General features: G+C 32.4%; 1 protein-coding gene across 1 annotated transcript in view; it reads right to left on the reverse strand.

Moving 5' to 3' along the window:
• LOC115887220 (G protein-coupled receptor kinase 1) overlaps nucleotides 1-27,026 on the reverse strand; it is a 351,626-nt gene that overhangs the window by 209,714 nt on the left and 114,886 nt on the right. The window lies entirely within an intron of this gene.

Below are 27,026 nucleotides of genomic sequence, written 5' to 3' on the forward strand. Positions count from 1 at the left end.
GAGATGCAAGACCTTGTCGTTGGTGGGGAAGCTCCTGGTCAGGTGCTGGGGGGAATCTCCCCTAGCACTTGGCTTGGTCCAAGAAGCATCTCACTCATCGTCTTGTCCCTGACTGTAGTGTCGTGGCCAGAGAATTGCACGAAGACATATAACGATACCGGGCGGGGCTACGGACAGCTTCAACCTTGGGGCATCGGGGGGCACCCCATTGTATTTTACCCCTTACTTCTACATGCGGGGCTCTGTAGAAGTGGATCGACTGTCCCTAGCGACTCATGGGAACACTATGAGATCTGGTAATAATAGTATTAAAAACATCACCGGGTGAAGCTGTGGGGAAACCCCTAGCAACACTGGGAACAATAACAATGAAAGTTCCAAGGGGCCAAACCCAAAGAGAACTACAGGAGAGGTGGCTGACACTTGCGTGAGACCATCCTCCGCAAGTGGCATACAAGTAGTGGCATACCAAGTGGCATACAAGTGGCATACCACCTCCTCCAAGGGTCGGGAGCCTACCTCCTACCTCTAAACCCAACAGGCGATACAACCTACCGTTTCGTCTACCCGGCCTGGGTCGTAGCTCCTCGACTGTGAAGGACACGGGTCTCCGTAGGAAGTCCTGGGACTCTATGATGAGTTATAACTCAAGAAAGGGGGACACAATATATCTCTAAGGTCGCAGAGATTAACCCCTCTCCCACTTATTCTAAATTCTCTAAACCTTCTACATTTTTGCTTTTTTAGACTTTTTTTAGTTTTTTCCCTTTCTAAAATAACTTCTTAACAACTGCTTCCCCATTTGCTTTCGAATCAATCTCATTTAGTTTTTGTACTATGTGAGTGTTTATAAACTCCATATTTTTTATTCCTGTCATGCTTTTTACAGGGTTGTTGGAACTATATTCCTGAAACTTGGGTATTCTGCAGATAAAAATAAATAACAATAATAATAAGGAAAAAAGTTCGTATAAATGTATGTCCTAAAATGCTTAGTTTCGCAGATACAGGATGTAGAAGATTCCAAATGATTTCTGATGTAACGTCAATACTGTTGGATGAAATTGGTGTCTAGTACTTTTTTTTAAATGAGAAATTTGATTTTGATGTCAATAAAAGTAATAACTTTTCGTCTGTACCTGTATAAAACTAGTAAGTAAAAAAATATACATTTACGACGTTTTTTACGTAAAAGGTCTCTTGGTAAAAATCGCTAACGGTAATGGTTCTCGAGATATTTTGAATCAAAATTATCAATACCTGTCATCACTGACATAAATTAAACATGTTGACTAAATAGTTATTGGACTGAAATCATAAATTTAGAATGTTTTTGTGCCAAAAGTTCAAGAGAAACTGTTTTATTATCATTTCTTCAAAGAAAAATTTATGATTAATTTAAAAAAAAATAAAAAGTCCCCAAATTTATCATTTCAGTCAAATATCTATCCCATCAAAAACATAGAATGTAAAAAATACCAAGTCTCGTAACATAATTCTTCCACTATAAAAAGTTGTGAGATCTCATGTAAAACCAAGTCAGTTTATTTTATTTAGTTTCTCTTTAAGCACATATTCAACAATTTTGTTACAAATTGTTAGTATCAATATTTTCATTCAATTTTCATCGAACTTTTTATTTAACTTTAGCAGAATACGCTGCCGAAGATTCCGGAATACAGTTCGGATCACCCTCTATAGTTCAATAGATTGGCATAAAATTACTAACAGTATTTTCTGCATTAATATTTTTCTAATAATAAATAAAGTAATAAGTATTTTCAATAGTTTTTCATACCTAATGAGTATGTGATACACGTTTTGTGTCTGTGAACTATTAACTCTATTGTGCGTATGTCATAAATCAAGTAATAAATTTGATAAAAATAAAAGTATTCCGAACCAAAAGCTAATCAACAGGAGGACTATTTTCTAAAGAGTTTGCAACAGGGTCAATAAAATAGGTGTATCGTCCATTTAATTTTTTTATTCATTTTACGGTTTTTTTCTTTTTTTTTTAGGTCAATTTGCATTGAGAATAGCTACAATAATATACCTATAGCCTATCCAATACCGGGATTTCAATAGATAACATAAAAAAAATAACAGACAAAATACTCTTCCCTAAAATTAAAAAAAACCAAGTAGGTAGTTTTGTTGGTAATTCCGGAGTTACTATCAATATTCTTTACATCGAAATACAGGACATTTTACAGGACATCCACAATACAAGACCGTAAATCAAAAGAAAGGACAATCCTGTTACTGTGTTACTTGTGGATAAATCTTGGTAATGCATTTTTAAGCCGTCATATACACTGAGATGAAAAAAAAGGCAACGGAAAAATTTCGTAAACTCAGTTTATTATAAACTTTAGTATATGACTTATTATACAGGGTTAATCGAAGAGTTGTTTTTACTTACTATCTTTAAAACACCCTGTGCAATAATTTCGTGACGAAATTTTCATAAAATATTATTTTTCGGTCAGAACCATGTGTCCGGAATATTTTCTTTTTTGACTCATGTCAACACATGCCTTGGTTAATTTTTAAAAGCAAAATAAACTTGCCACAAACATTTTACAACATTTTTTCAATTATCGTTGTTATTCTTCATAATGACGGTTCTTAGTGTCGAAGATTGTGCAAAAGTTACTGATCTTGTTAAAGATTGCCAAAATTATGAATATTCGCTTGGTCCTTGAAGAAGAATGGTAAAACATAACACAATATATTTGCAGCCTCACTAACAGTATGAACCGATGTCTACAGATTATAGCAGACAGGGGAGGCAAGTATTACAGTATTTTTTACAAGTTTTTTGTTTGTTTGTAAACTTAGTTATTACAGTTGTTTTTTTTTAATATCCTTAGTTCTGTTAGTGTTACTAATATGTATTAACGCCAAGCCTGAATCGTTACTTTATAACATTTTTTAAATCTTAATAAAGAGTTCTAATCAGTGTTGATATGACATTACAATAGTCACCAAAGCCACCTCGTGATATTAAAAAATAACATCATAATGTAATAATAAAAAATTGCAAATTGTTATTGGCAAGTTCATTTCGCTCTTAAAAATTAACCAAGGCATGTATTGACATGGGTCAAAAAAGAAAATGCCCAGGAGACATTGTTCTGATCGAAAATTATGTTTTAGGAAAACTATTGCACTTGCCGAAATTATTGCACAGGGTCTTTTAAAGATAAGATAAAAAAAAAACCCTTCAATTAACCCTGTATAATAAATCAAATACTTCTTACAGCGCCATACTCTATATAGAGCGTCGGCTACCTTTCGCATGTACTTGTGATGTGTATCATCAGTGTTTCACAAGTACACGGGATCTACAGTTTATCGCCGAATCCGAACGGCACTATTTGAGAGGCTGTACAAGGCAAATAAATAGTACAGATCGACACACTACTGCTTGCGCTACGGCCGGCCACGTATAAAAAAGTGAGTTTATGAATTAAAGTTGAAACATTTATATACAGTTTGTTAAAAAAATAATGAAAATAGGACTAAAAGTAAAAAATAACACTTTAAACTTGACGAAAAAATTCTCCGTTGTGTTTTTTTTGCTTCTGAGTGTAGGTAGATAAAACCGAAACAAAATAAAGTGTATTTATACTGACACACTAGCATTAATTCGAGAATACTCTTCTGTTTATTATATCATTAAACAGGTGCAAAACAGCATATTATTAGATAAGCTTCCGCCACAATCCGGTTACGAGCGCAACCATATGCGCTCAAACGATTCAAACATTGCAACTTGGCGTATTGTTTCCGTCATAATTGTCATCCTACACGTCTTTTTGCCCCACTGCCCTCCGACAGAAACAGGACGCTTACCGCCAAAAGCGATAACCCGCCGACCCTAATTTCAACTAGGGATGAAACGACACCACTTAGATATCGATACTTTTAACAGAAGTTATATCGAATGAGAGTAGAACAAAGTATCGATATTTGCTCAATGGAAATTATCAATGCTTAGGTCGACGCAGTCAGAGCTGCAAGCTCACAGAGAACTTAATTATTTTTTTGATTTAAATCATTTTAATGACTTAAGTCATTTTTCGACAGCTGACTTAAGACTTATAATTAGAGTCTTTTTTAAAATGACTTGTGATATAAATTTATATTCCGAAATAGAAAAAGATTAAAATCTATATAGAACAGACTTAAGTACTAAAAACATTTAAGTCTTTTTTATAAAAGATTTAAGTTATTAAAAAAATTAAAGTCTTTTTATAAAAAAGCTGCTGTTAAAAATGTTTGTATATTTTTATAAATAAATTTTTAACAACAGCATACTTTTTAAACTGATAGGCGGCCGCCAAGCAGCAAAATAAAAAAAAAACAATGCTTAATACCACTAGCAAATAAAACGTTAATTTTTCGGAACCGATTTTGATTATTTGAGGTGTTACGCATGAGTAGTGAGTCTGTTGTCTTTCAAGTGAATCTCCGACTCCGTTTTGTAGCCCGAAATGCAAACGAAAGGAATTTATCTCGAATATATTGAAGAGTACTTTAAAATCCTCCAGCCCTTAGCTTATGTCGTCGATATACATAGCGATCAAAACACATCACCCCTTTTTCATAGACATGTATTCGAAGACATCTAAACTGTAATGGTAATAAGTACTACAAAATCGGTTAAATTTGATAAAATAAAAACATATTTTTGCGTTTGCAGTTGTTCTGAAAATTAACCGTTTTATTTTATGTCGTTTTAATCTCATCTATACCAACAATAAATTAATAGTTTGACACTAGTAAGAAAAACGCCTAATTGATAATACAAGAAAATTAAAATTAACATTGAAAAAATGGTACTTATTATTATAATTACTTATTTAATCTTACTTTGAAGATTTCTGATTAGGTATTGAGATATTTTAGACACAATCAACGTAAGTTTTTGTATGTTTATACAAGTTAGACGTATTTCTAAAAAATCAGAATTTGAAAAATTTCTGGACTTTTTTTATATTAAAACATTACCATAACTCACATATTGATGACTCATAAATCGTTTAGTTGGCTTCGAATTGACGACTATTGACATTTATCATAATAGTTTACATATAAAATGAGAGCGGTTTTCATTTCCAAGCCAAATCTTTTTTTCGACGCCGTTTTTTGTATAATCATATAATATTATATTAAATTCTTTAATGACAGAAACACCGTATTATTAACGAACTGTACCCAAAATCCGTGAATCTCCGGATTAATCCGTAGTTCTGGCAACACTGTCTTCGGCAGCCAGCCTCTCTGTCGACTGAAAGCAGAACTACAGTTACAGTATTCTTTATCCGCCTCGCTGTAAACGACCATCAGCGCGCAGCCATCCAAAAGAATCGTGAAGCTAAACTAAATCTAGGACATGTTGACTAGTGGCGACGGTATTGCCAGTTACATCTGGGACAGGTTTTGTGCCACGAAATCGCCCATAAAGTTGCGCATTTTCTTATTTCTGCAATCAACCCTTATATGCATTGTTTCGAGTTGCACAAGATAGGCACTCTGTTTCGCCAACCTTCATTGAAGATAGTGACATAAGAACTAGGAAATTCAATTCTTAAAAATGCACTAACTGCAAGGTGTTCTGAATTCTAAAAATCATCCGATTCTCCCTGCTCCAGTTTCATCCCTAATTTCAACTCGCGGTTTCATCCCTCCCTCTGGCCACCTAGCTGCCGTCCGAACAAAAATATCGATTGGGGTGCAGGGCCTTATTTGTACCCCCGGGACTTTGTTTATCCCCGATTTCGCTCGAGTTACGGCGCGGACGGCTAATGAGACCCATCGCCGATGTAGTGGTTAATGAATAAATGGCTCGGAGTCGTGGCGATTTTTATTATTTTCCTTTTTTAATTCGCGACTTTTTTTTTAATAGGAATCGATTGATAAAGAGATATTTATTGTTTTTATTCTGAAACAGAGTATAAAAGAAATATAATTTAGAATAGAGCACGCCCGACCATGGTAAATAAAAAATTATTCCTTATAAAATCAAAGATCTATTTGGTATTGTCAAGACTTAAATATAGGCCAACTTGGATTTCTATCAGTTTGGAAAAAAAAATGTTTCAGTAAGTCAATTCGATGTAAACCCAAGGGAATTGTTCACATCACGTCGACCTAGACATGTTCTTACAATAACTATTATTAATTGAACAATTAAAATCAGGTTGGTACAACGAGAGGATTCAAGGTGAAGTTCGTCGCAAATATCGTCGATGGAAATATACAGGGTGTTCCTTAATGACATGCATGTCTTCCTTAATAACATCTTAATTTCTGAGATACAGGGTGGTAAAATTAAAAAAAACTCTTTTTCATTATAACTCTTTTTATTATAGATATCTTTATGAAACCTGATACACGTCTTCCATGTATCAAAATACCTTTTTTGGTGTTCAGAGAATTTTATTTATTTCAACCAGTGCCATCCATACGGGTTTTACATTGAATATTTTTGGAGAAAAAAGTACACCACTGACTTCTTTTAAAATAAAAATTATTTTCAAAATTTCCATTCATTTCTAAACATTTTTTATCTCCTGACTTTTTTCGTCCGCCGCATAGTTTTTGCTTAAAAAAATTAAAGTCAGTTTACTTCAGGGTCAAATCGCTGAAAATCTGATGAGGTGACTGTTGGGTGGAAGTCATTTCTGCATCGGCTGGAAGGAAATTAAAAAATAAAACATTTTTTTTGTATATCAAAATAAGCATTTTGATGATTGATTTGAAGACAAGAAAATCGCGATATTGCGATTTTCGTTCGCAGCTCCCAACACATCGGCCTAGACTAGATTGCAAAATCCTATTCGCAATCAGGACCCCGAAATTTTTATGAAGCGTTGGAAAATAGGCTTATGTTTCTATACAGCATAATATACAGGGTGGCGCCCCTCATACGCCGCGGAAGCTCCACGGAGAACGGTAGTTTATATCGAAATGAAATTTTGGCAGCATATGTAGGTTAACTGAAAGCATTTTATAAAAATATATAGAATTATACAGGGTGTCCCCAAAAAAAGTTACACATCAAAGTTGTGTTTTTTCTAATGGAACACCCTATATATTAATTGATTTTCGGATTCTAGGAAAAAAATAAAGGTGAGTTTTATTAAAGAAGCGTATACCTAAAATCTAAGGATTTTGAGATATTTCACATTTTGTGAAAATGAAGAGTAAATTTTAAATTTCGATAACAGGTACCTAAATTTTAGTTCACCTTGTATAGCCTGATATTTAATTACAGTAACCATTGTATGTTAAACCAAATTGAAATTTAACCCGAAAAGTTATACAGGGTGAGACAAAATTAATATGAAACATTAGTACTATTAAAAGCAAGTTACTCCTTTATTTTAAATGGAACACCCAGTATATTTCATAAATAAAAATCTTCAAAATATTATTAAGGTTGCCTACCCCTAAGACAAAGATTTTCCCAGATATTTAAATTTTTATGATTTTGCGTCAGTAAATCTTTATTATTTGAAAAAATCAAGGTGGCTGTGTGATATACTTTTTATTAATTTAACAAAAATTAAAGATTGTGGAGTAAAATACTCAAGGGTAGTAAAAAAATACACGTTTAAAATATATTTTAATTAAGACTGATATAAAGATCAGATCAGAATTAAAACTAGATATAAACCTATAATTATGCGACAAAAATTAGCTAGATGAAATCAAATGTTCAAAATGCTTTCTTTCCTGTTAACTGCATAAAATGATTGTCTTTTCAAAAGGATCTTTTCATTTTAAAAGGCATATGTGGAGTTCTACCTGAAAAAGCAGCTACAATAATTTATCTCATGCTGTCCACACTAGTTGGTCGAGTTGTTTAAACACTGTCTTTAACATATCCCCATAAAAAAATAGACTAGATAAAATCAGGAGCATTTAAGTATTCTATTAATTGGTGAATGCACACTGCATTTACCAACTAATAGAATCATATCAATTCTCTCTGATATAGGATAAGTTTGCATTTTCGGCAAATTCTTGAGAATTTTTTTTTGTTTTAACTGACAAAAAATTATAACTAGTTATTAAAGTTGAACTAATTAGACAGCTATGTTGAAGTAACGTCAGACATATCACAGCCACCTAGATTTTATCAAATAATAAAAATCTACCCAGATTTAATCATGTAAATGAAAATATCTAGGAAAATCTTTGTTTGAGGGGTAGGCAACCTTAATAGTATTTTGAAGAGACAGGAATTCTCCATGAAATATCGGAATAATATACTGGGTGTTCCATTTAAAATAAGAGAGTAACATGCTTTTAAAAGTGACCAATGTTCAATATTAATTTTGTCTCACCCTGTATAACTTTTTGGATCAAGTTTTAATTTGATTTAAAGTAGAATAGTTAGTTTAACTACATATTAAGCTACACCGGGTAAATTCCAATTTAGGTAGCTTTTATTGTAATTTAAAAAGTGTTCTTTATTTCTAGAAAATGTTAAATATGTCTATGTACAATTCTATGGAGCCTCCGCGGCGTATGAGAGGCGCCACCCTGTACCTCTGTACGATATATTTAAATATATAGTTAAATATATACGTTTTATATAGTCTGTACGATATTATTTAAAATGTACGTTAAGTTAAGACTGAAAATCGACTGAAAACCAGAACCTAAATCTACACTTAGCTGTTCTTGAGGCTATCCTGTTTCAAAGAGTAGCAGCGTGAAGTGGGCTCATATCTCTGTACTGTCTGTCGGCGATCCTGTTGGCCAAAACAACAAAAGGGGCCAGAATGAGGACACCATGAATCAATACAGCCGTAGCTATTGACTAGGCTTAGAAATGGGAGCGAAGCAGCATGGGGCTTACGCTGTATCCATACTGTGGCAATATGGGGACACTACCCGTACCTTGGATAATGTCCGTAACTTGGACCATAACCTTGGACCATAACCTTGGACACAGTCCGTCCGCAAGATAACGGTACAGGGGAACACTACCCGTACCTTGGAACACTACTAGGACCTTGGATAATGCCCGTACCTTGGAATCAAGACATAGATATGGGACACCTGCCCATACCTTGGACCCTAAAAATATGAAACTCTTGTTTAAAACCAAACAAGGTCTAATAAACAAAATGAACCTACCTCGAATTACTTCCGAGGGCTCAATAATAAACAAAGAAACTGTCTTTTCTTCCATGTAACATTCTGGAGGACAAAAGAAAAGGGACGCCAACGTGCCAGCAAAATACAAATACAAGTTAAGTTGGGACATCCAAAACTCTACCCTAAAAATATGCAGTAATGATATCGAATCTAAAAGGATAATATCTCATCTTTACCTGTTGGTTTGAAATAACAGCTGATTCAAATTATACAGCAAGATTTAAATAATCACCATTTCTAAAAGCCGGGATACAACAGAGCGGCAAAACAAAGTGAGGTTAAGCACGGAGAGAGTTGACAGAAGCGATGTTGACAGCGCCTCCTCAGAGCGATAACAGGGTTGTGTCAAACGATAACAGGGTTGGCGACTAGCGAACGTAAAAATTACGCCAAGCGTGCCAAATAAATTATCAGGCCTGAACGATACGGAATCCGATGACGATACGCCAGACATCATATATATGATATATAAAAAAGACATGTAACGAACTAAAAACGTTACACAATGGCGAATGCAGATTCTATGGGGAAAATGGGGAAACACCAGAAAACCTCATCACTGAGTGCGCCAAAACGACAACCGTTCGTACTATTAAAACTTGCCTCTCTGGAGCCGTCTCAGATACTTGCTTTTGTCAAAGCCCTGAGACTGGATGATGAGTTATAACTCGTTATAACTCAAGAACGGGGAACACACAATAGATCTGTAAGGTCGCGGTGATTAACCACCCCTCCTAAACATTCTACATTTGACATGACTTACCAATGCTAGCATCTTGCAATGCGGACAATCTCAAGCTTGACTGCACTCAACTCCGACACGGGTGAATGGCTTGCTCTAGACTGACAACAATCGGTGATACATCAGGTCGAAGCATTGTGCAGTAAATGTAAGTAAATACAATGGAAGTGCAAAATTCTTTTAGTATCAATACTGAATCATTAACTACCACATTCAAAAAGAAAATCCTAGTGATTCGATATTAAATTAGTAAATTCTTTTTCCGAAAAATTGACACTGGATCAATATCGTATAATTCCTCTGGATTTTAGACACCATATCAATGTAAATCAGACATTTAGACTTTAAAGTTAATAATTGTTTTCCAGTAAATACATTCTTATTCCTTCTATTGAAATAGACGAAAAATAACTTAATTTAGAATAAACAAAAAACACGTTCAATTAATAATTCTCTGAACAAAAAATGGTTCAAAAAAATATCGATATTCGTTATCCTTGTAACATAATACTACAATCCAAATACTAACACTATACAAAAATAACAAACCAAAGCCTCCCTTTCAGGCCCTAAATAACGGCCAAGAAATACAGCGTAATATTTCTGTCAATATAAAGGTTTCCCTGGTTCGCCACACAAAGGTCATTATACGGCCAATAGATGTCTAAACTAATATAAGAGCCGCTATATTCTTCCCTTATTGATTGCCAGTGGGAATTCGTCCTTTTTTTTATGGCTCGATAAGGAATGAGATTGCCTTATGGAACATAATTTCATAGTTGATTTAACTGAAAGTCAATATCCTCTTAATCTAATATGGTTTAATTAAGTTTTGAAATAATACTGAATAAGCACGAAAAAATCTATACGAATTAGAAAGTACTTAAACTGATACAAGGGTTGTCTTTTATATTTTGCATATAGAAGTAGAGAAAAACGGTAGATAACTTTTAAACACTTTTGTTTTTCAAAGTATGCTCCACGAAGAGGAATGTACTTTTGCATTGGTTCGAACCAATTCTGAAAGCAGTTATAGTTCGGTCAAATTAGACCAAAAAATAAGAGTAAAGGTACATAAATTTACACCAAGCTGAAAATGCTGTGACGACTTTTCTGTCGTTACCCAAATAGAATGAAAAAAGAATCCGTTGCTCAGGGTTAGAGGAAAGCTGGGTTCGTAGGTAAGGCTTCTGACTCACAGTGACTTTCTAATGTTGTTAAAAAATAAAAAAAATGATAATATGTAGGCTGCAGAGATTTTAATATTGATGTTAAGAATTCAAATAGGTATGGTCAAAGACAGTGAAAAGGGCGCCACTTACTTTGTTTATGAGAGTGGTAAAGTAAGAAACCAAAAAGAAAAATACAATATCACAACATAGCTAAAATAAAGTAATCAACAGCATTAAGGGTCTATTATGTTTATCAGGAATAAAAGTCAGAAATAACTATCCTACATTAAACATTTATTGAAAACGAACACAAGTATCATCGATTAGTCATAGTGATCCCAATAAAACCGCAAGTTATTTTAAATAGATTTGAATTTAGTAACTGTATTCTTTGAACTAAGTAAGCTACTTAATATAAACACAGGTGAAATTTATGTATGTCTCAATACGATGATGTTTCGAAACATGTCGTGTACAAAAACCTTTAAAATGAATATGTGTTAATAATTTTCATATAAAATATCATAGCTAAGTAAGAGTGTACTGTACGAATCAAATTATAACTTATAACGTTAAATAAAAAATAATTTTGACTACAATATGTGGGATAAATAGTGATAATTTACCAGGTTATTAAATCTGTTGTCTCAAAAATTATAAAATAAAAGCGTACCTTGTGTATCAAACTTAAGAGAGACTTATCTGTATATAGATTCTTATGATGTAAACAGGTAGGTAGGTATTCTCCAGACTAACAGAAGTGAATGCAGATGACTATGGCAGGAGAAGTCTTCGATATCAGCCAAAAGAACGATTGTAATGTCAGGAACACTGTCTTAAGGTCTGCATAGGTCCATACAAAATGAAAGTGGGTGAAACATACAATAATTACTGCATACCATGTGGTAATTACTGAGTACCATGTGGTAGTTACTGAGTACCATGTGGTAGTTACTGAGTACCATGTGGTAGTTACTGAGTACCATGTGGTAGTTACTGAGTACCATGTGGTAGTTACTCTATAAATAAAAAATAGTTCTCAGGACAGATACTCAATAAAAAAAAACAACTTACGGTCTGAAAATCAGCTTTACATAAATATATTCAAACCATATGCCGATCCAAACCAGTAATTAAATACTCAAATAAAAGAAATAAAAACGGAAATAACTGAAATAGAATTTAGTTAGATAGGGCTATATAAAATGGCGGATAAACTTACGGTGATCATTCCAAGAAGAAACCAAACAAATACGATCTATACTCTGAATTGCATACTTTACAAGGTTTTCAAATCTCCAAATCGGATACCCATGCAATCGAAATCGAAAAGTGGATTCAGAGTGCTTTTCACTGGAAAATTTGTCGGACGCCGAAACACGCGTCTTTTTCAGATCCAAATTCCCAGAAAAAAGAAAAACCTTCTTCTCAGTTCTCAGTTTCAGAACCCAACTGTCATAAATGAAGTTTGACATCTAGCGAATAGATGCGCTAATAAAAATTAAATATCGGGACAAGTGAAATGCAATTAAGGAAGTTTGGCATATAGCGAATAGATGGCGCTAATAAACAAGACAAGTGAACTGTAATAAATGAAGTTTGATATCTTTGGCATCTAGCAAATAGATGGCGCCAATACTAAGAAATTTAAATAAAAATAGAATTTTAAATTCAATTTTATTAAAGGAAATAAAAAATGCTACAATGCGTGTAATTGTTTAAAATATAATTAAAAATAACATTTTAAAATTCCTAATCATTCCGGTGCCTGGAAAAAAATTATGCGATGTCAAAGGTCAAAAATCTCAAAAAACATTGTTTTTTTCGCGATTTTCAGCAAAACGGTAAGTTTTATCATAAAATTACTTCTGACAAATTTGCACAGAGTCAAAATCATGTACTACTTTTACACGCAATAACTGGCTGTGATACGACGTGCATTTTACAGGAGGGGTAAGACAGCAGTCTTTAAAATGTTTGAAAAACAAGGCTCAGATCAATATGCTGAAGTTTTCAAAAAAGGTAATTCAAGTCAACAAGACATTATCACCTACGGAATTCGCTTTCTTCTTTCTATGTACGAAGCTCCGAAAAAAAAAACACCTGCTTAGATAAGTATCGATATGCATATTTCGTTAAAAACACTCGAAATAAAAAAAACAGGTGCAATGGGCTATTTCACAAAAAATAAAATACCCAATTCAAGGACAAAATCTGACATAGAAGATTATTTTCAGTATATTTATCCAAAAAAATAGTTCCATGAAAAGGAATAATTTTTTATAGGCCCTCAAAATTGCTTTAATTTGAAATAATTTTAAAGCGCCAATTGATGACGTATGAAAAATACGCCCAATCATTGCAGAACCGTGCTCGTGCGCCAGCCAACAACTGGCAACATTGCGATTTGATTTGACCAGCACCACCTCAACTCAAGGCCAATCAACATGATATGGGCAAGGCTAATATGGCGGCGAAGGCAGCGCATTATTAAATTGTTTACCTTTAAACTGAAAAGCCGGTAGTGGTTTCTCGTTCCGATTGCATACCAGAAATAATTAATTATCTCTAGTTTGTTGTGCTTCTGCAACAAGTTTGTTTAGTTCTAAGTGTTCAGTGCATGGTGTAATTGTGATAAAATAACAGTGTAATAAAAATCCAAACCAGACATTCCACATAGGGAACTTCAAACTTTTGTGCTTATCGTACTCCTCTATTATTAATTATTTTAAGGTAAGAACTAGAAGTATTTATCAAGATATTACACCTAAATGAGTAAAAAGCCTTCGCCGCCAGTCTGCATAGTACTTTATAATGGTTACTTACAATAAACAAAAGATAGGTATTAAAGGGTAGGTATTAACATTTTATTGTAGCATACCTTTTACATGCTCTGTTCCAAATTGTCAAATTGAGAATTATAGAGGGGGTCCCAAGGTTTCTGCTTTTATATTCATCAAAAATGACTAGCTCCGTAAAAAATGGTTGACAGCTATTAAAAGAGATAATTTCACTCCTACTAGTAGTTCTCGGGTAAGAAGTGCATTAAATATGCCTCAAAAAGGCCAAAGGCCAAAGCCTCTGTTACCCTAGTGAGGATGTAGTTATGGCTACTGCTTACACTTTCCTCACAAGATATTGACAACATTCACATTTGAAAATATAAATGGCCTGGATGTAAGTCTTTTTTTAGGTCACAATTGCCCCTCACATACGTCAGAATTTATTATTAAATCCATCTTGTTCAGAATATCCAATATTTTATTGAAGAACTATGCAAAAAAAAAAGGAATGCCTTTATAAAAACTTACACTCCTACTAGTAGTTCTCGGGTAAGAAGTGCATTAAAAATGCCTCAAAAAGGCCAAAGGCCAAAGCCTCTGTTACCCTAGTGAGGATGTAGTTATGGCTACGGCTTACAGTTTCCTCACAAGATATTGACAACATTCACATTTGAAAATATAAATGGCCTGGATGTAATTCTTTTTTTAGGTCACAATTGCCCCTCCCATACGTCAGAATTTATTATTAAATCCATCTTGTTCAGAATATCCAATATTTTATTGAAGAACTATGCAAAAAAAGGAGTGACTTTATAAAAAGATATTTAGTTTTTTTTTCTATATAAAATCTTGAAACACATATTATATTTTTTATTTATCCTTACCTATTATAGCTTAAATTTATTCCCATTTGTGTAATGCTGCAAAACATAGAAAAAATATTCCATATTTTTTGACCCAAGCCAGTGTAGTTTATAAGTCCAAGAGCATTTACCAAGGCTTTTACTAAGACAAGTAACTTCCTATACTGTCCATAATAGTATATATTTATCAAACGTTCAGTAAATTCTAAACTATGGTAGGTAAGTGTTTACAATTGAATATTTAGTTTATATTGCTATTTTCTGTCATATATTTCTGGTTATTTCTTTTTCCTATGATTTTGAACACCCTATATATGCTACCTCAAGTTTGAATATTTACACACTAGTACACTACCTACCTATTTTCTGAGAAAGCAGACCTTTTTATAAAAAGTAACTAACTGATGTTTTCATAAAAGTAATAATACAAAAAATTCCATACTTATGTGGAGAGCTTTAGACTCCCTGTATATTAAAAAAATTAGTGAAATATTATGTAATTTAACCCGACATTTGTGTGAAAAATGTCTATTTGGAAATAAAACAGGTTTTAAAATACGTGCCAAATAAAGTACTTCTATCTCCGTCATATTGGAAAAGGTTGAATGGCCTTGTGTTTAGGTGGTGGTGGGTCAGCATGGTGGCCCGGCCGTGTTGCCGCTTTTCAACATGCCAGGTGTGACGTATTAAAAATAAAGTGCGGATTTTTATTCTGGGCTTTTTTGTTTTTATTTATTTTCTTAAGAACGACTTCAAATTTTTCGAAAGTGAGATAGCAGAAAATTCTATAATTAATTGCTTTATTCAATTATGCTAATTCCAAAATATAGTGAAAGAGCCCATTAGCTTGTCTTCCTTCAACCTCAGTTGCTGCTCATCAACATCTTTTCCGGGTATATTACCAAGTTCAGGTGTGGCTTGGTTATCAGCTAGACCCAAAAGCCTGGGGTTATAAGTTAGTCTACAATACGTTAGAACCAATTCAGACTTTACTCCCACCTGCGCCGGAAAAAGTGCTAAACACAATTTTTTGCAACTGTAAAAAGGGATGCAGTGCTAAATGTGGTTGTAAAATAGTTGTACTGTTTTGATATCTGGCATGTTCAAATTGTCAAGGCCCGTCATGTTCTAATGTTGAATCATCAATAGTAGAGGATTCGTTTGATACCAACGAAGAGACATACGAAACAAAAACATCACTATTGACGCAATTTACTTACATCCAGGATGAAGAAAACGAAGAAGTATTTGAAGGTTATGAATCAGACTAGTAAATTTCTATTTTTTTTTATTTTCATGGCTTTTATAATTTCCAATCCTTACTAATATCTTTTATTCTGCAATAATTTTCAGCTTTTCAGGTTTTCAATTAAACAAAATCATAATAGACATGTGGAATAGGCCTACCGTTAAAAAAACGCGCTGTCACTCACTACCTCATAGGTGGCGTGGAAACGTGTGCATATTATGACAATTACAACTTTTTTTTGGCTTGTTATATCTCAGAAACAGTGACTCTAAGAAGTATTAATACATTTTTATAGAGAATTTTTTGATCTATAATTTTTGTCTGAAGTAATTTCATGATAAAACTTACCGTTTTGCTGAAAATCGCGAAAAACCATTTAGAATTTTTCGAGATTGTTGACCTTTGACCTAGCATAATTTTTTTCCAGGCACCGGAATGATTCGGAATTTTAAAATGTTATTTTTAATTATGTTTTAAACAATTACACGCATTTTCAGTTTGTACTGTAAATTTATGTACCTTCGAATGTCTAGATTGACCGGGCTATTATTCTACTCGCTTGATGGTACCATAAAATAATAAATACAAGAAGAAGTGTCAAGTCAATGTTAAATTATGGAAACAGCGTGGCTGCCTGGGTAACTAATTTTCAGATATGGCGGCTGGGACATTTGACATGACATAGACATGACAATTTCAATTTTATGAAATTTATTTCCGTTTCCGGTTTTTAATGGCGGGCTGTTCAGGAGGTTTAAATGAGGGTTAATATACTTTTTACTCTTTCTAGTAGCAAATAATACAACAAAATTACTCAAAAATATTTATTTGGAATTTAGAACAATGTAAATATGCAAATCAACACAATTAAAGAGCTATAAACCAATAAACTACTGTATCAATATCAAATATTTAAATAATATCAGAGATGCTGTGTTAAAGTGAATTAGTAAAGTAACAGTGCATTGACTTACAGAAACTTGAAGATAAATAAATGTTTTCACAGCTTCACGGGCATAGAACTAAATAACTGGAAGCAGGAAAAAGGCAACCGGAACCCACACAAAACCTGGAATCAAAAAAAATATGTAAAAAACATAAATATAGATACATAATACATATACATCTAATACCTCATTTGTATTTTAAAAATAATCTACATACATGAAAACTACATTAAAAAACTACATTTAAAAATAATCTACATGCATTATTGCTATAAAAATACATAATAGGTACCTATGTGATATGTAATTACGCATTTCTGTTCATCTTGTAGAAAATTAATGTAGGCTAATAATAGTTCAATAATCATAATTTACCTTGTATAACTTGCTTTCAATTGCTCAAAATCACCGATCAGTCTTTAAAGTAGAGGTACGGAAAAATCCTTGGCAAAGAATATCCCAAGATCCTTGGGTTTAAAGCTAAAAAAAATATAAAAGTTAATATATTACCTATTTTTACATATAATATTGCCCATACCTACTACACGCAGAAACGTCGATTTCATCATTTTCTTCATGTAATTAATATCATATATACTTTATTAAAGTGTTAACAAGGAACTTTATATCAAAAAACATCTTTGTACTTATAAATTTCAGCCGAAATATCAGAAACAAACTTCCAATCAAATCTAAACGGCAAAAATTAAAATGGCGCCCGACCTTGCCAGAGGCCTCGGGAGCTGACGCTGACACACAGACAAAAGACAAAAGAACAGGACGCCGACGTGCATAAAAATGTTCCGTAGCAGAAATTGACAGAAATCATATAGAAATATTCAGATTTTTGTCTAGGACAGTCTAGAAGGCCATGCTTTCTGTCTGGGTAGAACCGCGCCACAACTGTTTCCAATTTTCCGGTTTACTGTCACCCCCCTAGTTGGTACAAAAAAATGACAAAACAAGTGACATCTGTCTAAAAAAAGACAGCGATTTAGAGTGACAATTTGGTTATGTAAAAGAAATAGGTACATATTCTATGAGTTTGCTGGTTGCCTAACGATTAATTTAAAAATAAATCCCCAACATCAATAATGAACAAAACATTTAAACAAAAACAGACTACACAAAACAAATTGTTGGTTAGTAGCAGTTAGTAGTAGTCAGAAATATAGACGTAGTAGTAATTTGGTTTAATGACCACAGTTATCCGGCCAGGTAATATATATAATACATATACGGTTTTATAGTAACTCGAATTTTTTAGAAGTTGATAAAAAAACATTCATAAAAAAATATATACCCTTCGAATCCTTCAATTTAATAGCTGTTAGTAATAAGGTTCACTTCAAATATGCTCACATAGTGCACACACAATTTTTCTAAATAGAAGAAAGATAAACAATAATTCTTTTAAATTATTTTTCTCCTTCTTACCTTGTTTTCACTACAAATAGTAAAATCTGTTGCCAACGATGTTTATTTATGAATATAAAACTTCTTTACAGCGTACAAGCGTAACAACGAAATTTCTCATTCGCATTGAAGAAAATCCTCTTCGTAAATCAACGTTGTTGGCGTGGAATATACAATTTAGTTTTTACATATATTAGAGGAATCGGATAGTTTATACCGCGAAGAGAGGAATGCGACTCTAAATTTGATGATTTAAGGAAATTTAAAGTCGGTTTTATTTATGACCCTTTTCAACTTTGTTTTTGTGGTGAGATTTTTCCCTAGAATTTATTTACGCTGGAAAGTTCCTCCGCTATAATAAAAAGTATAATAGAAATAGTAATATTCTCATAAACGCGGGAACATTGTTCATAATTTCTTATTGCCTAATTTGTTCAGCTTCTCCAGGCATCATACTCCTCATCGAGAGTCATGTACCAAAAAGGAATTAAGCAAGAACTGCATTGTAAATGTTGTGTTGAACGTTGAAAAAATTCTAATAACCAGACGACCTGATACAACAAATTGCGACAGAAAATAAAATTTGTTAGTTTTTAATAATACGGATACTTGAGCATCTACATTTTCATCCGTATAAATACTATAAATTGCAGATTGTACAGAAATGAACTGAAGACGATCGCAATAGGAGACTACAATTTTGTAAGCAAATGATGCATTTATTTAAGTATAAATTAGATGTATTTCAGGAAAATATTTTAACTTCTACAGGGTGGCTCAAAAAAGTGTGAAAATATTATTGCATTTTTGGCTTCCTTTTTGATCACTTTATATAATCCTATGATATTATTAAATAAATTATAAAAAAAATATCTTTTTCAGCATTTTTAAAAAAATATATTATTATATAGTATTTACTGTAGTGGGTCTGTACTTACTTTGCTACAAATATCGTAATCTTAAACCATACAGGATGTTCAAAATTCTATGCCAAATTTTCTAAAAAATAAAATAGTTTTTCTACGTTTCCTATTTTTTTAAATGGAACACCCTATATATTATTTATTTGCGAGATGGAAAATCAAAAAATGAACAATTTTTGTATTTAAAGTATTTCAAATTTTTAACGGTTTCGCAGATATTCGAGATTTTATATGGCATTTTCCATAGTAAATTTTTATCAAAGCCCCCCGTTGAAAGTGCTATATGTAATAAAACCGCAAATATTTGCGAAACCGCTAAATATTTTGAAATACTTTAAATACAAAAAATGTTTATTTTTTAATCCTCCATCTAACAAAGAAATAATATACAGGGTGTTCCATTAAAAAAAACAAAGAAAAACTAATTTATATTTTAAAAAGTTTGGCATAGAATTCTGGACACCCTGTATGGTTTAAGATTACGATATTTGTGTCAAAGTAAGTACAGACCCACTACAGTAAATACCTAATATAGTTTTGATTTTAGGACATTTCTAGTATTTTTATTTTTTTTTTAAAGGATGTAAAGAATTATTTTTTATTTATTTATTAATATCTTTGAAACGGTTTAAACATATGTAATATCTTAGAATTATGTAAAGTGATTAAAAAGGAAACCAAAAATGCAATAATATATAGGGTGTTCCATTTAAAAAAAATCATCTCGATCCAGTCACACTTTTTTGAGCCATCATGTAGAAGTTAAAATATTATCCTGAAATACATCCTAATACATACTTTAGGTTTGCACTTAAACAAAATTCCATTTTTTCTCCTTCCTTAACTTTTTTTATTATAGGGGCTACAGATGCCCGACGCACTATTGTCAGACCCTGTAGAATTAATTTAATTAAAAGATTAAAATAAACATATTTATTTGCAATGCAAAAAACTAATATATAATATAAATAATTAACGGTGAATCATACTACTATAAATTATGAAATGCAGATATATGTTTTGTGAAAGAACTATTTTTACTTTCTAAGTATTTATTTTAGGGGTAATATTCCAACTTGACTATGCTGTAAAAACATATTCCCGCAACAAAGTAATTATAAAATTCTAAGTACACATGTCTCGCGATTTTTTATAAGAAAACATATCTGCCCTTTAATGAAACAATACTTTAATTTTAAGTAATTCATTTTTAAAGTATTCGTACTTTTAAAACAAAGAAATTTATCACTGAGCAACTTTTAATTATCAATTCGGTGCCAAATTAGTAAACTCACTAAAAGTTTTCAATCAACAACATAACAATTTAAAAGTTTTACGGCTCCCTATAAAAAGAGCAGTTAATTAAAATTATGAACGGTTACGCTAACGGAACTTTGACAAGAACGAAAAGTTTCTAAACGAAATATTCTGAAATACGTTTATTTTTAATTTAAAATCGTTTAAGTTTCAAACTACAATTAATAATTTTCAGAGAATCGAATACAGTTTGTTTCTCAGTTTGTTTAAAAAATAGCAAATTTCTAATTGAAACGTGTAGTGAGTAGATTGTAGATTGTATGGGAGGGGGAAAGTTATCACCGCAACCTTATGGATCTATTGTGTCCCCCTTTCTTAGCCCACGGCCACACAGAAAGCGTTTTTTGCGTGAAGCGTCTTTAGCGACTAAAACAAATTAACAGGATTATATAGGAGTGGCCACATCAAAAGCGTGTGTCGTTCGGCGGGTCTCGCAAAAAACGCAAATGAAAACAAATCAGTTTGTTTTCTGTAGCGTCTTTAGCGTTTTCTAAGATGAGACCCCGTCATAGGCGAACGTTATATTTAATAATACAATAAAAATAAATTAAATAGTATGCATTTTTTTTATTTTAGGGTATTATCTAAATATATTTTTATAAAGAACATCTACTGTTTAGGAAGATTCCATTAAATTCAAAAATTTGAAGGAAATGTTCGAAAAAGTGTAGTTTAGAGTAGAAATATTGAAAAAGTAATAAATTAAAGAAATATTTTCTTACGCGTAAAAAATAGTTTTTTATGCGTAAAAAGTGTTCTTTGTGCGTAAAAAATTTTTTTTTAACAGAAACAAATAGTTTTTGACGTGTAACAAACAGTTTTTTTACACGTAAAAAATATTTTTTTTGGGTAAAAGAGTTTTTTACTACAAACAATAAGTTTTTGACGCGTAAAAAATTGTTTTTTACGTGTAACAAATAATTTTTTACACGTAAAAAATATTTCTTTTGCGTAAGAAAAGGTTTCTTACCAGAAACAATAAGTTTTTGACGCGTAAAAAAATATTTTTTTACGTGTAACAAATAGTTTTTTACACGTAAAAGATATTTTTTCTTGGATAAAAAAGTTTTTTTCCCGAAAAAAAAAGTTTTTGACGCGTAAAAATTAGTTTTTTACGTGTAACAAATAGTTTCTTACACGTAAAAAATACTTTATTTTGCGTTTTTAAGAAAGGTTTTCTACCAGAAACAATAAGTTTTTGACGCGTAAAAAAAGAGTTCTTTACGTGTAACAAATATATTTGTACACGTAACAAACAGTTTTATACGCGTAAAAAATAGTTTTTTACGTGTAACAGTTTTATTCGCGTAAAATAATAAAAATAGTTTTTTACGTGTAACATATGTTTTTATACGCGTAATAATTTGATTCTCTTTTACAAAATTTGTACATATTAAAATATCAAAACCAAACCAAACCAAAACACGTGGACTGCTGACAAATACACGTCGCGTCTATACGTATTTCTAAGCCGTTAACACGTTTCGTTACAACGAGATCGTGTGTCAGGGTCGTCTCACTAGCTCGTATGTCGCGGCCTTGAATTTTTACTCCCAGCGCGCGTAAAGAAGTTTCACTCCAAAATGTTTCATAAATCATGTCCTAAAATTGCATTAGCAACTAGAGATATTTACTATTCTATTAGATAATTATAATTATTTATTATATTATATTATAATTATAACAAGTACTAACCACAATACTACAACATAAAAAAAATATACACGTATAAACTAAAATTCGTAAAAAAAATGACAAATAATAACTATTATTTTTACACACATCACTGGCACTAGCAGTAGATTGTGTTTGTCTCCGAATATATGCCCCGGCCCGTCCACATTTCAATCCCAGCATCTTTTATCTTCGTCTCGTCAACGCTAACGGCGCCAATCTCGCCTATCTCTTTCTCACAGGATTGATTGTTGGACGGGCCGGGAATACACGAGCTTGCGACGTTAGTAATTGACATATTGATAGAAACTGCAGACCCGCCGCGTCTTTTGCGTGTTTTTAATGGACACAAATCGAAAAAAGCGCTTAAAACGGTAAAATCGCAAAAAGCGCTTGCGACGCAAAAAACGCAAAACGCTAAAAACGCTTTCTGTGTGGCCGTGCACTTAGAGTTATAACTCATCATACAGTCTCAGGGCTTTGACAAAAGCCATTATTTGAAACGGTTTTAAAGAGATTAGTTCCATCTTTGATATTAGTCGTACCAAAGTTTATGGCAAGAATGGTTGTCGTCTTGACGTACTCAGTGATGAGGTGTTCTAGTAGATCTCCATTTTCCACACAAAATCTGAATTCGCCGTTGTTTCTTAGCTTCAACCTACTGAGGTGCTCATTGAGGAGAGAGTGCCCTGTTAAAAACGCCGTGATAATCCGAACATTGTTCTTAAATCTAGGAAAATCCTGGATTTTTCCCGGTCGTAAGTCCTGAGCAATGTCTCCGACTGTCTTAGACTGTTGGAGGACTCCCATTCCAGATTACGGATATGGAGTCTTCCATTTTATTGAGTTCCTTTAAGTTGGTTTCCACTTGGGAAGCAGAACAGTTCTGGTCTAGTTAGAGTAAATTCTTCCCTTGGTGGGCCATCTCTCATCATGGGTACTCTCATCCCCCCTTTTTTGTGGTTGACTGGTCAGCGATGCTTCACGGTGGAGTTACCAACACGAGCCATATTTTTTAATGTAGTTTTTATGAAGGTCTTTTCTGTACCACGTTAATGTCCTGAGGAAGGAATAAATAAATTCCGAAAGCTTGACAATTAACAAAGTGTATTAATTCTTTGTCAAACCCTTCCGACTGCAACCCCACTAGTTCCTAGATTTTCTTTCGCACTAGTCAGTCGAGACTACTTTCTGCTTAAAAATATAAATATACTAAGAAAACCTAAACAAAAAATTAATTTTAAATACACAAAATATATTTAAAATAAATACTACTACTGTTCGCTTGTTTATAATTAATTATAAAGCCTGATACTGAACTATTTCGCAACATGATATCACCCTGTATACTAAAAATCGCAGTATCTATATTGATTTTAGAATCTAATTTAAATAAAAATATACATCTGTAATGCAAAGAAAATTAACGGTAAACCATAACACAATAAATTGTGAAAAGCATAATTTTTATGAAAAATTTGCAAGTATGCAAATAAAGGTTCTGTTGTTTCTGAAAAATTGAAATTCATAGGGGCTTGTCCTTTGTGATGATCCGAAAATAACAATAATACTATTAGGTATTCATTTATTTATATTTAAATGTCACTAACAAGAAGAACATAGGGTAAAATAAAAATTTAATACAACAGCTTGCTTATAAAGATATATCTATAAAAAATATGAACAAAATTAAATTAAAACAAAAAACAATACATGTCTTTATACCATCCTAGCAAGCGAAACCTTGGGTCGGCGTTTATATGTATAGGAGTGAATCGCTATGGCAATTTAGTAAGTCGGAGAGTACATAGCACATAACCACTTAATCTGATGCTAGATTCCATGCGCTTGGGAAAAGACTTGTTCTTCTGTCTTTATTCAGTACACCTTATTTTATTAAGCGTGTTGACCGTACTGTTCGTACACACGAAAATCGGCACCAAGGCATGAAATGCCAACCCTAGTATATTACTCTTTGTAAAACAGAATAACAAAATATGTCCAGAATAAAATATATAAAAGCAGATAGGAAAGACGACGACTGTTCGAAACTAAAAAGAACGTGTCGCGGTTAAGAAACATCAATAATTTGTGATATATTAATTTTGAATGTGTTTAAAAAATCTAATCTAAAAATTCTCTTATTACGTAAACCACTCGGTATGTATTATGTTATGGAACTACTGAAATAGAAATTTTACGACAAATAAAGTAAGAAAAAATATACAAAATATATTTAAAATTAATGCTCCTATTGTTCGCTTGAAATATTAAGCCTAACATTGAACTATTTCGCAACATAGTATCACCCTATATACTAAAAATCACAATATCTATGTTGATTTTAGAATTTAATATAAATAAAAAAAAATATCGGTAATGCAAAAAACTTGTTTACGTATAAGTAATTAACGGTGAATAATACCATAATAATAATGTGAAAATTACAGTTGAGGGTTGGAACCTTTGGTGTTACAAAGCAAAATAAAAACACTAAATAACCACAATACACCAAAACACTTTTACTTTTATACTAGACGCGCGTTTCGCTAACCATGTTAGCATCATCAGCAGATGATTATAAACTGCCAAAAATAAAAAAAAAATAGTTTATAATCATCTGCTGATGATGCTAACATGGTTAGCGAAACGCGCGTCCAGTATAAAAGTAAAAGTGTTTTGGTGTATTGTGGTGATTTAGTGTTCTTATTTTGCAATAATGTGAAAATCAGAAGAATTTTTATGGAAAATTTGCAAGTATGCAAATAAATTTTCTCTCGTTTCTGAAAAATTGAAATTCATACGGGCTTGTCCCCTTCTGAGGCAATGTCAGTAACGTAAACCCTTTGCGATGTTCAAGAAAATAACAATAATCCTATTAGAGATTCATTTATTCATAGTTAAATGTCACTACCAAGTAGAACAAAGGATAAAATAAAAATGTAACAGCTTCCTTAAGTAGGTATATCTATAAAAAATATGAACAAAATAAAATAAAAAAACATGTTCTTTATTTATATATTACCCTTTGTAAAAGATAATATGTTGAGCAAAAAAAGATATAAAAGCAGATAGGGAAGACGACGACTGTTCCAAACTAAAATAGTCGGGAAAGCCATAAAATGTTATATTTTACAGATTCGGGTGGCCGGAATGGCGGAAAACTCGTGAAAATTTCCCTCGAGGCCCAGCACTGTCCCACATAATAACGTAAAATGTCAGGAGAACTGCGCCATAGTGAAACTGCACAGATATAGTGTCGCAACAGAGCAATCCAAGAATGATAAATTATGCACTAAGAAGTATAAAACGATTTGTAAAGGAAAAATGGAAAGGAAACAGCAGTTTAAAAGGAAAATCGTTGCAATTCCTATAAAGAAAACAGTCCCCTTGATACGAGTTAAAATATAATTATTGTTTACTATAAACTGGCATTTAAACTACCATCAAAATTGTTATGTTTTAAACATTTTAAAAGCAAGTGTCTTAAACGTGTTTAGACACCATTACTGGTTATAAATATTTGTTAATAGATAGTTACGATACAAGTGAGTTAACAGCATCATTAAGATACGCGTGTGAAAGTTGCACAACGAGTGCGTAGAACATTTTATCTACGTCTAACTACAAAAACACACAATGAATGTTAAAAATTATTGCACTTAATTATATACCTATCCAAAAAATCAATTACCTTAATACCTTTGTTCAAATAACACCATGCATGGCAATGTCAATATGACAGTAAATAATACTGATGCCACTAGTTTAAAAAAATGAGCGATTCGGAAAGTATTCCCTCTGACACTGAAGAAGAAGCATTCAGAGCCATTTCTGGATTGCTTCCAGCAAGATCAAAACAGAAGTATGAATATACATACTCTAAGTATGAAAAATGGTGCATCGAAAAAAAAGTAAGTACACAGCTCTATGGTATCTCTCACTCATAACATATTTTTCCAATTTAGTGCAAAATAAATGTTTTACAAAATATTTTTTTCTCTTTGGTAGTAATCTAAACAAAGAGTGCGGTAATGAAAATGCGTGAGTTAAGAAGTTCTTAACTCACTCAAAATGCGTGAGTTAAGAGCTGCTTAACTCACTGATGTAGATAAAATATGTTTGGTGTATAGGTATTTTTTTAAGAAGTGCAAAAAATGTTTCTTTTGACTATTTAATAAGAATAAACAACTCTAGTACAAAAGAAATAAAAACAAGGTACAGCTAAACATTGTCTAAAAAAATCGTTCAACTCGTTATACCTAATGCCAAAAAGTACCTAAATCTGATAACAGGAATAATAAAAACATGGTACTTAATCACTTAAGCCTATGATTCTGTGCTAAAACTCGGAAGAGTACCATTAAGTTCTCTAAAAATCGAATGAAGTTTTGCAGCCTTATCGTTACCCAACCTACTTCTGAAATTTGAATGCCAGTACTTTAAAACAGAATTTGAAACAAGTGAAACAAGGACAAGATTTTAGATTTGATTAATTTTTAAATGGCGCCGGCGCCGGGAGGCACATATAGCCGCCCATACTAAAATATGTTAATAAAAAGTTGGTAGGCAATTCTTTTAGTTTCAAAGTAAAGGTATTTTTCCAATTTTTTTTTATCTCAAGAACAGCGACTTTCACTGATTTTGATGTAATTACAAATTTTGTTGCAAATATTATTCCTAATCTTAAATTGAAAACCACGTTTCGCTAGGTACTGTAAGTTTGGAGTTACGATTTTTTTAAATTTTTAACCCCC

This window comes from Sitophilus oryzae, unplaced genomic scaffold (assembly GCF_002938485.1).
Source record: "Sitophilus oryzae breed Bouriz unplaced genomic scaffold, Soryzae_2.0 scaffold_556_pilon_pilon, whole genome shotgun sequence".
Taxonomy (NCBI): domain Eukaryota; kingdom Metazoa; phylum Arthropoda; class Insecta; order Coleoptera; family Curculionidae; genus Sitophilus; species Sitophilus oryzae.